We start from the raw sequence: 12,253 nt of genomic DNA on the forward strand, positions 1-12,253 counted from the left end.
TGAGAAGTATTCCCTCTCGATACAAGGTTTAGGCTAGCAAGGCTTATTTGAAACAAATACAAGGATGAACCGGTGCAGCAAAACTCACATAAAAGACATATTGAAAACATTATAAGACTCTACACCGTCTTCCTTGTTGTTCAAACTCAATACTAGAAATTATCTAGACCTTAGAGAAACCAAATATGCAAACCAAATTTTAGCATGCTCTATGTATTTCTTCATTAATGGGTGCAAAGCATATGATGCAAGAGCTTAAACATGAGCACAACAATTGCCAAGTATCACATTACCCAAGACATTTATAGCAATTACTACATGTATCATTTTCCAATTCCAACCATATAACAATTTAACGAAGGAGAAACTTCGCCATGAATACTATGAGTAGAAACCAAGGACATACTTGTCCATATGCTACAGCGGAGCGTGTCTCTCTCCCATAAAGTGAATGCTAGGATCCATTTTATTCAAACAAAACAAAAACAAAAACAAACCGACGCTCCAAGAAAAAGCACATAAGATGTGATGGAATAAAAATATAGTTTCAGGGGAGGAACCTGATAATGTTGTCGATGAAGAAGGGGATGCCTTGGGCATCCCCAAGCTTAGACGCTTGAGTCTTCTTGATATATGCAGGGGTGAACCACCGGGGCATCCCCAAGCTTAGAGCTTTCACTCTCCTTGATCATGTTGCATCATACTCCTCTCTTGATCCTTGAAAACTTCCTCCACACCAAACTCGAAACAACTCATTAGAGGGTTAGTGCACATTATAAATTTACATATTCAGAGGTGACACAATCATTCTTAACACTTCTGGACATTGCATAAAGCTACTGGACATTAATGGATCAAAGAAATTCATCCAACTTAGCGAAAGAGGCAATGTGAAATAAAAGGCAGAATCTGTCAAAACAGAACAGTTCGTATTGACGAATTTTAAAATGGCACCAGACTTGCTCAAATGAAAATGCTCAAATTGAATGAAAGTTGCGTACATATCTGAGGATCATGCACGTAAATTGGCTTAATTTTCTGAGTTACCTACAGGGAGGTGGACCCAGATTCGTGACAGCAAAGAAATCTGGAACTGTGCAGTAATCCAAATCTAGTACTTACTTTTCTATCAACGGCTTAACTTGGCACAACAAAACACAAAACTAAGATAAAGAGAGGTTGCTACAGTAGTAAACAACTTCCAAGACACAAAATAAAAACAAAGTACTGTAGGTAAAAACATGGGTTGTCTCCCATAAGCGCTTTTCTTTAACGCCTTTCAGCTAGGCGCAGAAAGTGTGTATCAAGTATTATCAAGAGATGAAGTGTCAACATCATAATTTGTTCTCATAATAGAATCAAAAGGTACCTTCATTCTCTTTCTAGGGAAGTGTTCCATACCTTTCTTGAGAGGAAATTGATATTTTATATTACCTTCCTTCATATCAATGATAGCACCAACAGTTCGAAGAAAAGGTCTTCCCAATATAATGGGGCAAGATGCATTGTATTCAATATCCAAGACAACAAAATCAACGGGAACAAGGTTATTGTTAATGGTAATGTGAACATTATCAACTTTACCCAAAGGTTTCTTTGTAGAATGATCAGCAAGATTAACATCCAAATAACAATTTTTCAAATGGCAAGTCAAGCATATTATAAATTTTCTTAGGCATAACAGAGATACTTGCACCAAGATCACATAAAGCATTACAATCAAAATCTTTAACCTTCATCTTAATGATGGGCTCCCAACCATCCTCTAGCTTTTTAGGAATAGAGGCTTCACGCTCTAGTTTCTCTTCTCTAGCTTTTATGAGAGCATTTGTAATATGATGCGTGAAAGCCAAATTTATAGCACTAGCATTAGGACTTTTAGCAAGTTTTTGCAAGAACTTTATAACTTCAGAGATGTGGCAATCATCAAAATTCAAACCATTATAATCTAAAGCAATGGGATCATCATCCCCAATGTTGGAAAAAATTTCAGCAGCTTTATCACAGTAGCTTTCAGTAGCTTTTTTAGCAGCTTTCAGCAGTTTTTCGCGCTTTGCATTGAAGTGGAAACATTGCTAACACCAATTCTTTTATTAGTATGAGTAGGAGGTGCAGCAACATGTGTAGCATTAGCATTACTAGTGGTGGTAATAGTCCAAACTTTAGCTATATTCTTCTCTTTAGCTAGTTTTTCATTTTCTTCTCTATCCCACCTAGCACGCAGTTCAGCCATTAATCTTATATTCTCATTAATTCTAACTTGAATGGCATTTGCTGTAGTAGTAATTTTATTATGATGATTCTCATTAGGCAAAACTTTTGATTTCAAAAGATCAACATCAGCAGCAAACAAGACTATCGACTTTAGAAGCAAGTATATCATTTTTCCCAAGCTTTTCTTCAACAGATTTGTTAAAAGCAGTTTGTGTACTAATAAATTCTTTAAGCATGGCTTCAAGTCCAGGGGGTGAACTCCTACTATTGTTGTAAGAATTCCCATAAGAATTACCATAGCCGTTGCCATTATTATAAGGATATGGCCTATAGTTGTTACTAGAATTGTTCCGGTAAGCATTGTTGTTGAAATTATTATTTTTAATGAAGTTTACATCAACATGTTCTTCTTGTGCAACCAATGAAGCTAATGGAACATTATTAGGATCAATATTAGTCCTATCATTCACAAGCATAGACATAATAGCATCAATCTTATCACTCAAGGAAGAGGTTTCTTCGACAGAATTTACCTTCTTACCTTGTGGAGCTCTTTCCGTGTGCCATTCAGAGTAGTTGATCATCATATTATCAAGAAGCTTTGTTGCTTCACCAAGAGTGATGGACATAAAGGTACCTCCAGCAGCTGAATCCAATAAATTCCGTGAAGAAAAATTTAGTCCTGCATAGAAGGTTTGGATGATCATCCAAGTAGTCAGTCCATGGGTTGGGCAGTTTTTAACCAGAGATTTCATTCTTTCCCAAGCTTGAGCAACATGTTCAGTATCTAATTGTTTAAAATTCATTATGCTACTCCTCAAAGATATAATTTTAGCAGGGGGATAATATCTACCAATAAAAGCATCCTTGCATTTAGTCCATGAATCAATACTATTCTTAGGCAGAGATAGCAACCAATCTTTAGCTCTTCCTCTTAAGGAGAAAGGGAACAATTTTAATTTTATAATATCACCATCTACATCCTTATACTTTTGCATTTCACATAATTCAACAAAATTATTAAGATGGGCAGCAGCATCATCAGAACTAACACTGAAAATTGCTCTCGCATAACAAGATTCATAAAGCAGGTTTAATTTCAAAGAATTCTGCTGTAGTAGCAGGTGGAGCAATAGGTGTGCATAAGAAATCATTATTATTTGTGGTTGTGAAGTCACACAACTTAGTATTTTCAGCGTTGGCCATTTTAGCAACAGTAAATAAAGCAAACTAGATAAAGTAAATGCAAGTAAACTAATTTTTTTGTGTTTTTGATATAGCAAACAAGATAGCAAATAAAGTAAAACTAGCAACTAATTTTTTTGTATTTTGATTTAGTGCAGCAAACAAAGTAGTAAATAAAACTAAGCAAGACAAAAACAAAGTAAAGAGATTGAGAAGTGGAGACTCCCCTTGCAGCGTGTCTTGATCTCCACGGCAACGGCGCCAGAAATTTGCTTGATGCGTGTGGTTGGCACGTCCGTTGGGAACCCCAAGAGGAAGGTGTGATGCGCACAGCGGCAAGTTTCCTCAGTAAGAAACCAAGGTTTAATCGGACCAGTAGGAGTCAAGAAGCACGTTGAAGGTTGATGGCGGCGAGATGTAGTGCGGCGCAACACCAGTGATTCCGGCGCCAACGTGGAACCTGCACAACACAACCAAGATACTTTGCCCCAACGAAACAGTGAGGTTGTCAATCTCACCGGCTTGCTGTAACAAAGAGTTAACCGGATTGTGTGGAAGATGAGTGTTTGCGAAAAACAGAGAACAGTATTGCAGTAGATTGTATTTCAAGAAAGAGAATTGGACCGGGGTCCACAGTTCACTAGAGGTGTCTCTCCCATAAGACGAACGACATGTTGGGTGAACAAATTACAGTTGGGCAATTGACAAATAAAGAGAGCATGACCATGCACATACATATCATGATGAGTATAGTGAGATTTAATTGGGCATTACGACAAAGTACATAGACCGTCATCCAACTGCATCTATGCCTAAAAAGTCCACCTTCAGGTTATCATCCGAACCCCTTCAAGTATTAAGTTGCTAACAACAGACAAATGCATTAAGTATGGTGCGTAATGTAACTAGTGACTACATCCTTGAACATAGCACAAATGTTTTATCCCTAGTGGCAACAGCACAACACAACCTTAGAACTTACATCCTTTGTCCCGGTGTCAATGCGGGCATGAACCCACTATCGAGCATAAGTACTCCCTCTTGGAGTTACAAGCATCTACTTGGCCAGAGCATCTACTAGTAACGGAGAGCATGCAAGATCATAAACAACACATAGCATAACTTTGATAATCAACATAACAAGTATTCTCTATTCATCGGATCCCAACAAACGCAACATATAGAATTACAGATAGATGATCTTGATCATGTTAGGCAGCTCACAAGATCCGACAATGATAGCACAATGGGGAGAAGACAACCATCTAGCTACTGCTATGGACCCATAGTCCAGGGGTAGACTACTCACACATCACACCGGAGGCGACCATGGCGGCGTAGAGTCCTCCGGGAGATGATTCCCCTCTCCGGCAGGGTGCCGGAGGCGATCTCCTGGATCCCCCGAGATGGGATCGGCGGCGGCGGCGTCTCTGGAAGGTTTTCCGTATCGTGGTTCTCGATGCTGGGGTTTCGTCACGGAGACTTTTTATAGGCGAAAGGGCAGGTCAAGAGGCGGCACGGGGCCCCACACCACGTGCCGCGCGGCCAAGGGGGCGCCGCCGCCTATAGTGTGGCCCCTCCGTGGCCCCTCTTCGTCTCTCCTTCGGACTTCTGGAAGCTTCGTGAGAAAATAGGCCCCTGGGCTTTGATTTCGTCCAATTCCGAGAATATTTCCTTACTAGGATTTCTGAAACCAAAAACAGCGTAAAACAAAGAATCGCACTTCGGCATCTTGTTAATAGGTTAGTTCCAGAAAATGCACGAATATGACATAAAGTGTGCATAAAACATGTAGATAACATCAATAATGTGGCATGGAACATAAGAAATTATCGATACGTCGGAGACGTATCATTATCTAGCTAGGGTGTTTTAGGGTTAGGGTTAGGGTTAATTAGGGTTTAGGGTTTAGGGTTTGGGGTTTGGTTTTAGGGTTTAGGGTCTAGGGTTTAGGGTTTAGGGTTTAGGGTTTAGGGTGTATAGTGTTTAGGGTTTAGGGTTTAGGGTGTAGTGTTTAGGGTGTAGGGTCTAGGGTTTAGGGTTTAGTGTTTAGGGTGTTTCGGGTGTACGTTTAGGGTATAATTAGGGATTAGGGACTAGGGTTTTAGGGTTTAAAGGTTTAGGGATCATCGATCGAGTGCACACACACATTATTAGAGGCACCCGCGCCTTTGCGCATAAAGTGCATGCGTATATAAGTGTGTTTTTTGGCCACCAACGATATATAGATCGAGAGAGAGATTGAAATGTGTATATATATATCCCCAAGAATATGTTCAGATATATATTGAAATATATGCACGAATGATATGTGCAAGGTATGACATGCGCGCATGCACACTAATTGTATATATATTATGAGGCAACTTAATCAAATGTATTTTCATTCGAGAGAACTTGTCAAAATTCAAGTTAATTAATTTATCAGAGCTAATTAGTTGGTCGCCTGCTTGATGCGCAATGAAGTGTCGTTGGCCTATATTTATATGTAGGGTTTAATTAGGGTTTAGGGTTTAGGGTGTAGTACGTGGTTTAGGGTTTAGGGTGTACTGTTTAGGGTTTAGGGTCTAGGGTTTAGGGTTTAGTGTTTAGGGTGTTTAGGGTGTACGTTTAGGGTATAATTAGGGATTATGGATTAGGGATTAGGGTTTTAGGGTTGAAGGTTTAGGGATCAACGATCGATCGAGTGCACACACACATTATTAGAGGCACCCGCGCCTTTGCGCATAAAGTGCATGCGTATATAAGTGTGTTTTTTGGCCACCAACGATATATAGATCGAGAGAGAGATTGAAATGTATATATATCCCCAAGAATATGTTCAGATATATATTGAAATATATGCACGAATGATATGTGCAAGGTATGACATGTGCACATGCACACTAATTGTATATATTATGAGGCAACTTAATCAAATGTGTTTTCATTCGAGAGAACTTGTCAAAATTCAAGTTAATTAATTTATCAGCGCTAATTAGTTGGTCGCCTGCTTGATGCGCAATGAAGTGTCGTTGGCCTATATATATGTTGGGTTTAATTAGGGTTTTGGGTTTAGGGTTATCTAGCTAGGGTTTTAGGGTTAGGGTTAATTAGGGTTTAGGGTTTGGGGTTTAGTTTTAGGGTTTAGGGTTTAGGCTCTAGGGTTTAGGGTTTAGGGTTTAGGATGTTTAGTGTTTAGGGTGTAGTGTTTAGGGTGTAGGGTCTAGGGTTTAGTGTTTAGTGTTTAGGGTGTTTCGGGTGTACGTTTAGGGTATAATTAGGGATTATGGACTAGGGTTTTAGGGTTTAAAGGTTTAGGGATCATCGATCGAGTGCACACACACATTATTAGAGGCACCCGCGCCTTTGCACATAAAGTGCATGCGTATATAAGTGTGCTTTTTGGCCACCAACGATATATTAGATCGAGAGAGAGATTGAAATGTGTGTATATATATATCCCAAAGAATATGTTCAGATATATATTGAAATATATGCACGAATGATATGTGCAAGGTATGACATGCGCGCATGCACACTAATTGTATATATATTATGAGGCGACTTAATCAAATGTATTTTCATTCGAGAGAACTTGTCAAAATTCAAGTTAATTAATTTATCAGTGCTAATTAGTTGGTCGCCTGCTTGATGCGCAATGAAGTGTCGTTGGCCTATATTTATATGTAGGGTTTAATTAGGGTTTAGGGTTTAGGGTGTAGTGGTTTAGGGTTTAGGGTGTAGTGTTTAGGGTTTGGGGTCTAGGGTTTAGTGTTTAGGGTGTTTAGGGTGTACATTTAGGGTATAATTAGGGATTAGGGATTAGGGTTTTAGGGTTGAAGGTTTAGGGATCAACGATCGATCGAGTGCACACACACATTATTAGAGGCACCCGCGCCTTTGCGCATAAAGTGTATGCGTATATAAGTGTGTTTTTTGGCCACCAACGATATATAGATCGAGAGGGAGATTGAAATGTATATATATCCCCAAGAATATGTTTAGATATATATTGAAATATATGCACGAATGATATGTGCAAGGTATGACATGCGCGCATGCACACTAATTGTATATATATTATGAGGCAACTTAATCAAATGTGTTTTCATTCGAGAGGACTTGTCAAAATTCAAGTTAATTAATTTATCAGCGCTAATTAGTTGGTCGCCTGCTTGATGCGCAATGAAGTGTCGTTGGCCTATATATATGTTGGGTTTAATTAGGGTTTTGGGTTTAGGGTTATCTAGCTAGGGTTTTAGGGTTAGGGTTAATTAGGGTTTAGGTTAGGGTCTAGGGTTTAGGGTTTAGGGTTTGGGGTTTGGGCTTTAGGGTTTAGGGTCTAGGGTTAGGGTTTAGGGTTTAGTGTTTAGTGTTTAGGGTTTAGGGTTTAGGGTTTAGGGTGCAGTGTTTAGGGTTTAGGGTTTAGGGTTTAGTGTTTAGGGTGTATGTTTAGGGTATAATTAGGGATTAGGGATTAGGGATTACGGTTTAAGGTTTAGGGATCATCGATCGAGTGCACACATATTAGTGGCACCCGCGCCTTTGCGCATAAACTGCATGCGTATATAAGTGTGTTTTTTTGCCACCAACGATATATAGATCGAGAGAGAGATTGAAATATATATATCCCCAAGAATATATTCAGATATATATTGAAATATATGCACGAATGATATGTGCAAGGTATGACATGCGCGCATGCACACTAATTGTATATATATTACGAGGCAACTTAATCAAATGTGTTTTCATTCGAGAGAACTTGTCAAAATTCAAGTTAATTAATTTATCAGCGCTAATTAGTTGGTCGCCTGCTTGATGCGCAATGAAGTGTCGTTGGCCTATATATATGTAGGGTTTAATTAGGGTTTAGGGTTTAGGGTTATCTAGCTAGGGTTTTAGGGTTAGGATTAGGGTTAATTAGGGTTTAGGGTCTAGGGTTTAGGGTTTGGGGTTTGGGGTTTGGGGTTTAGTGTTTAGGGTCTAGGGTTAGGGTTTAGGGTTTAGGGTTTAGGGTTTAGGGTGTAGTGTTTAGGGTTTTGGGGCTAGGGTTTAGGGTCTAGGGTTTAGGGTTTAGTGTTTCGGGTGTTTAGGGTGTATGTTTAGGGTATAATTAGGGATTAGGGTTTTAGGGTTTAAGGTTTAGGGATCATCGATCGAGTGCACACACACATTATTAGAGGCACCCGCGCCTTTGCGCATAAAGTGCATGCGTATATATATAAGTGTGTTTCTTGGCCACCAACGATATATAGATCGAGAGATAGAGATTGAATTCCCCAAGAATATGTTCAACTATACGCACACACATGAATTACTAGAGGCACCCGCGCCTTTGCGCATAAAGTGCATGCATATGTGTGTTGTTCTGGCCACCAACGATAGATCGAGAGAGAGAGAGAGAGATTGAAATCCCCAAGAATTAGAGGACCCCCTTGCACAAGTGTTGGCCATCTATATATATTATGAATCCCAATAATGTTCATACATGATAGGGCATATGTGTGAAGCAATTTTTTCTGAGAACTTGTAAAGATTCAAATTTATCAGTGGAAATGGAAACTAGTGCACATTAGAGGACCCCCTTGCACACGTGTTGGCCATCTATGTATAGTTTGAATCCCAATAATGTTCATACATGATAGGCTATATGTGAATCAATTTTTTCTTCCAAGAACTTTTCAAGATTCAAATTTATCGGTGCTAATGGAAACTAGTGCGCACTAGACGATCCCCTTGCGCAAGTGCTGGCCATTACATATAGTAGTTTAAATCTTAAGAATGTTCATACATGATAGGCCATATGTGCAAAGAAATTTTTTTCCCGTGAACTTGTCAAAATTCAAGTTTATCGTTGCAAATGGAAACTAGTCCAAAAAATTACATAGAGGTTCAAAAGAACTAGACAATAGCTAATACGACCTGCAACTTTACAAAAAGGACCCCAAAACATATAGAAGAAAATCAATCGAGTCCTTCTGGACCGCACATCAGATCTCTGCTCCGCATCCTTTCCAGCAACTACGTCGCCGGGGACGCACCACTTGGGACGGTGTCGCCGGTAGTCGCCAGGACGAAGGAGAAGAATGGCCTCAGCAACGGCATATTGGCTCTGAGAAGGGCCGCTGAAAGGCCAAGATGTTCACGGGCAAGACGGATGACGCCGTCGTATGCCCCGAGCTTGTGAACGTTAGCAGCTTGACTTCCCCGTTGGCCAGATCTGAAGCACTGACCAAAGCAAGCCTCACCGTTAGCGCCTTCACCTTGATGGCACCAGATCGGGGTTTGGCCGGCAAGATCCGCCAGATTCACCATAGGCCAGATCTGAAGCCGATGACGAGATCCCCGACTCCATTGCGCCATTCTGCTCATGGGAAACACTGGATCTAAGCTTACAACAACACTAACTCCCTCGGTTCCAAATTAGCTCACTCAACTTTGCTTATCTAAATATGGATGTATCCACACATGTTTTTACTCTAGATACATACACGTCTAAGGAAAGTTGAATCAATTAATTTAGTTCGGAGGGTGTACGATATACAGAGAGAAGTCGGCCTCGTCTCCGGCCGGCGAGGCCGCCGGAGAGAAGGGGGAGAGGAGCCGGGGGAGTGAGAGAGACTCGAGAGAGAAAGAGAAGAGGAGAGCTCCCTGGGGAAGAACATTATTTTTGTCGTTCTGCTCGTAGCTTGAAACTGAAAATTTCGGCCCCACGCCAAATCATCCCGCCGAATCCATTCGAAAATCCCGTGACCAGTTTTACCCTTTTAACCCTGGTCCGGAAGTTACAACCCACCGACCATGGAGGGCTCATTCGGTAACAATGAAATATCTTGCCTAGATCCCGAACCCTCCCCACAGGCCCACACCCACCCACCAACCATTCGCCCCCATTAGCTCAAAAATACTCTCACACGCCAAAGCTCTGACTCTCTACAGTACTAGATCTGCTTCGCCGCCGGCATACTCCTCCACAGCGTAGCCTTATCGTGTTGGCTGTCCACCCACCTGATCCGCTCCCCCACCGCCCTCGCCACCGATGGATCTGCTTCACCGCCGACCTCGCCACCGACGGATCTACTTCAACGCCGACCTTTCCACCGACGGATCTGCTTCACCGCCGACCTCATCCACATCATAGCAATCAATGCCTTTTCCTGTCGACGCACCGGATCCTATCCAACGGAACCGGGTCTACTTCACCGCGGCCCCCCTCCACAGAAGCCGATCTATTCCACCGACTAGCTCGGCGCACCGGCTGTATCAACTTCACCGAATCCCTTGCCAGCCAACCAGATCTGCTTCACTAACGCCCGCTTCAACTGAAACAGGGTCGACTCATCGTCTCCCGCGTTCGCCGCCGCTGGAATGCAAGTTGCCGCCCCCGTCCACCCCGCTGCAGCTTGGTTAGTACGCTGGCCCGTTAGATCGCGGTGTTTCTTTAGCCATGTTTTGTGTAGTTATTTGCAGATCTCATATGCCATTAACTTTCTTTATTTGTTACTTCGCATGAAGTTCGTTTAAATATTGTACAGTACAAAAGCATTATCCGGTCGCTACCATCCCATTCATTTGCTGCCAACTGTTTTTGTACTGCATGCTATTCCTTTTATAGTCATGCTATGGGCATTTCCAATCTGGTTGTTCTTATACCACGTCATTAGCTCACCGCTAGCCGCTAGCTGTTTTCTCGTGCCTGCTATTCTCACACTGCTTTTATAATCATGCTATGTGCATTTCCAATCTGCTTGCTCTTATACCTCGTCTTTAGCTTATAGCTATTTTTTTCCATGAATGCTCCTGTCGCACAGCTTGTATAGTTATTGCTGCGTGCATGTCTGGTCTTTGTATTATCGTAGACTAACCTGTCAATGTTATTTTTTCTAGGGATTGATCATGCGAACCACTTATTAGAATATCCAACATTAACAGCGGGGACGCTAGGGAAGGTTGGAATCTGAGTTCTTGGTTGGTAATTTTGGCATTTTACTTCCGTCATTATCTATAACCTATATGCATTGTTCCTTATGCAAGAGATTAACACTTGGAACCCTGCCATAGCAATGCCATTCATGCTTTACTATGTTTCTGCCTATTTGATATGCTTGTCTTGGAGCAACTGCGAAGGTGATTTGAACCTGACATTTGGTCATTCTTAATGCCAGTTTACTTTATGTGGAAAACCTTGGCATTACCCTACTCTAAATCTGAATGTCTGAAATTCGTATCTCATGAAAAGCAACATATAGTTGGTTTTAATCTGATATCTGGTAAATATTGGCTTATTCATTTGGCAGCTCAAGTTTTTTGTTATTTGAAACCAGCTGACTTGGTCTTAAATGTGATATCTAAACACAGATTAAGGACAATGGAGCAGGAGGATTAGCATTTCACTTGATGGCTGAACCTAAAATGACAGGCATGTCGACCACGACTAGTGCACGCAAGAGAAGGACTGCAAATGAGCAAGTATGTGCTTAGTACATGCATCTTATCTTATCTTGTGCTTATTTCTGCTACATCTTTGTTATCTCGATCTCTACATTGTGTAATACATGTTTGAATAGTTAATTGTTGTAACTATGTTTGCAATATTACCGAATGCAGTTTTAATGAAGCAGTCATCATTAGAAGATAGTCGCCAAAGCGACCTGTGCAACATTATGATGTAAGTCGTGCTTAGTACAAGTTCCATACATTGTCTTATTTATGCAACTTGTTATTATCTTATATCTACATTGCATAATAAATGTTTGAATAGTTCACTGTTGTAACTATGTTGCAATATTACTAGAATGCAGGTGTAATGAAGAAGTCCTTAGTAGAAGATAGAGCGCAAAAAGGTTCCGGGGTGAGCCTATGCAACGAT

General features: G+C 40.9%; 1 long non-coding RNA gene across 1 annotated transcript; it reads left to right on the plus strand.

The window, feature by feature from the left end:
* The first annotated feature begins 10,708 nt into the window (after positions 1–10,708).
* On the plus strand, positions 10,709–11,840 carry LOC139831289 (uncharacterized). The gene is made up of 3 exons (XR_011745990.1): positions 10,709–10,790; positions 11,272–11,333; positions 11,743–11,840. It is a non-coding gene; the product is annotated as an uncharacterized lncRNA (long non-coding RNA).
* The last annotated feature ends 413 nt before the right edge of the window (positions 11,841–12,253 follow it).

This window comes from Lolium perenne, chromosome 5, assembly GCF_019359855.2.
Source record: "Lolium perenne isolate Kyuss_39 chromosome 5, Kyuss_2.0, whole genome shotgun sequence".
NCBI lineage: Eukaryota > Viridiplantae > Streptophyta > Magnoliopsida > Poales > Poaceae > Lolium > Lolium perenne.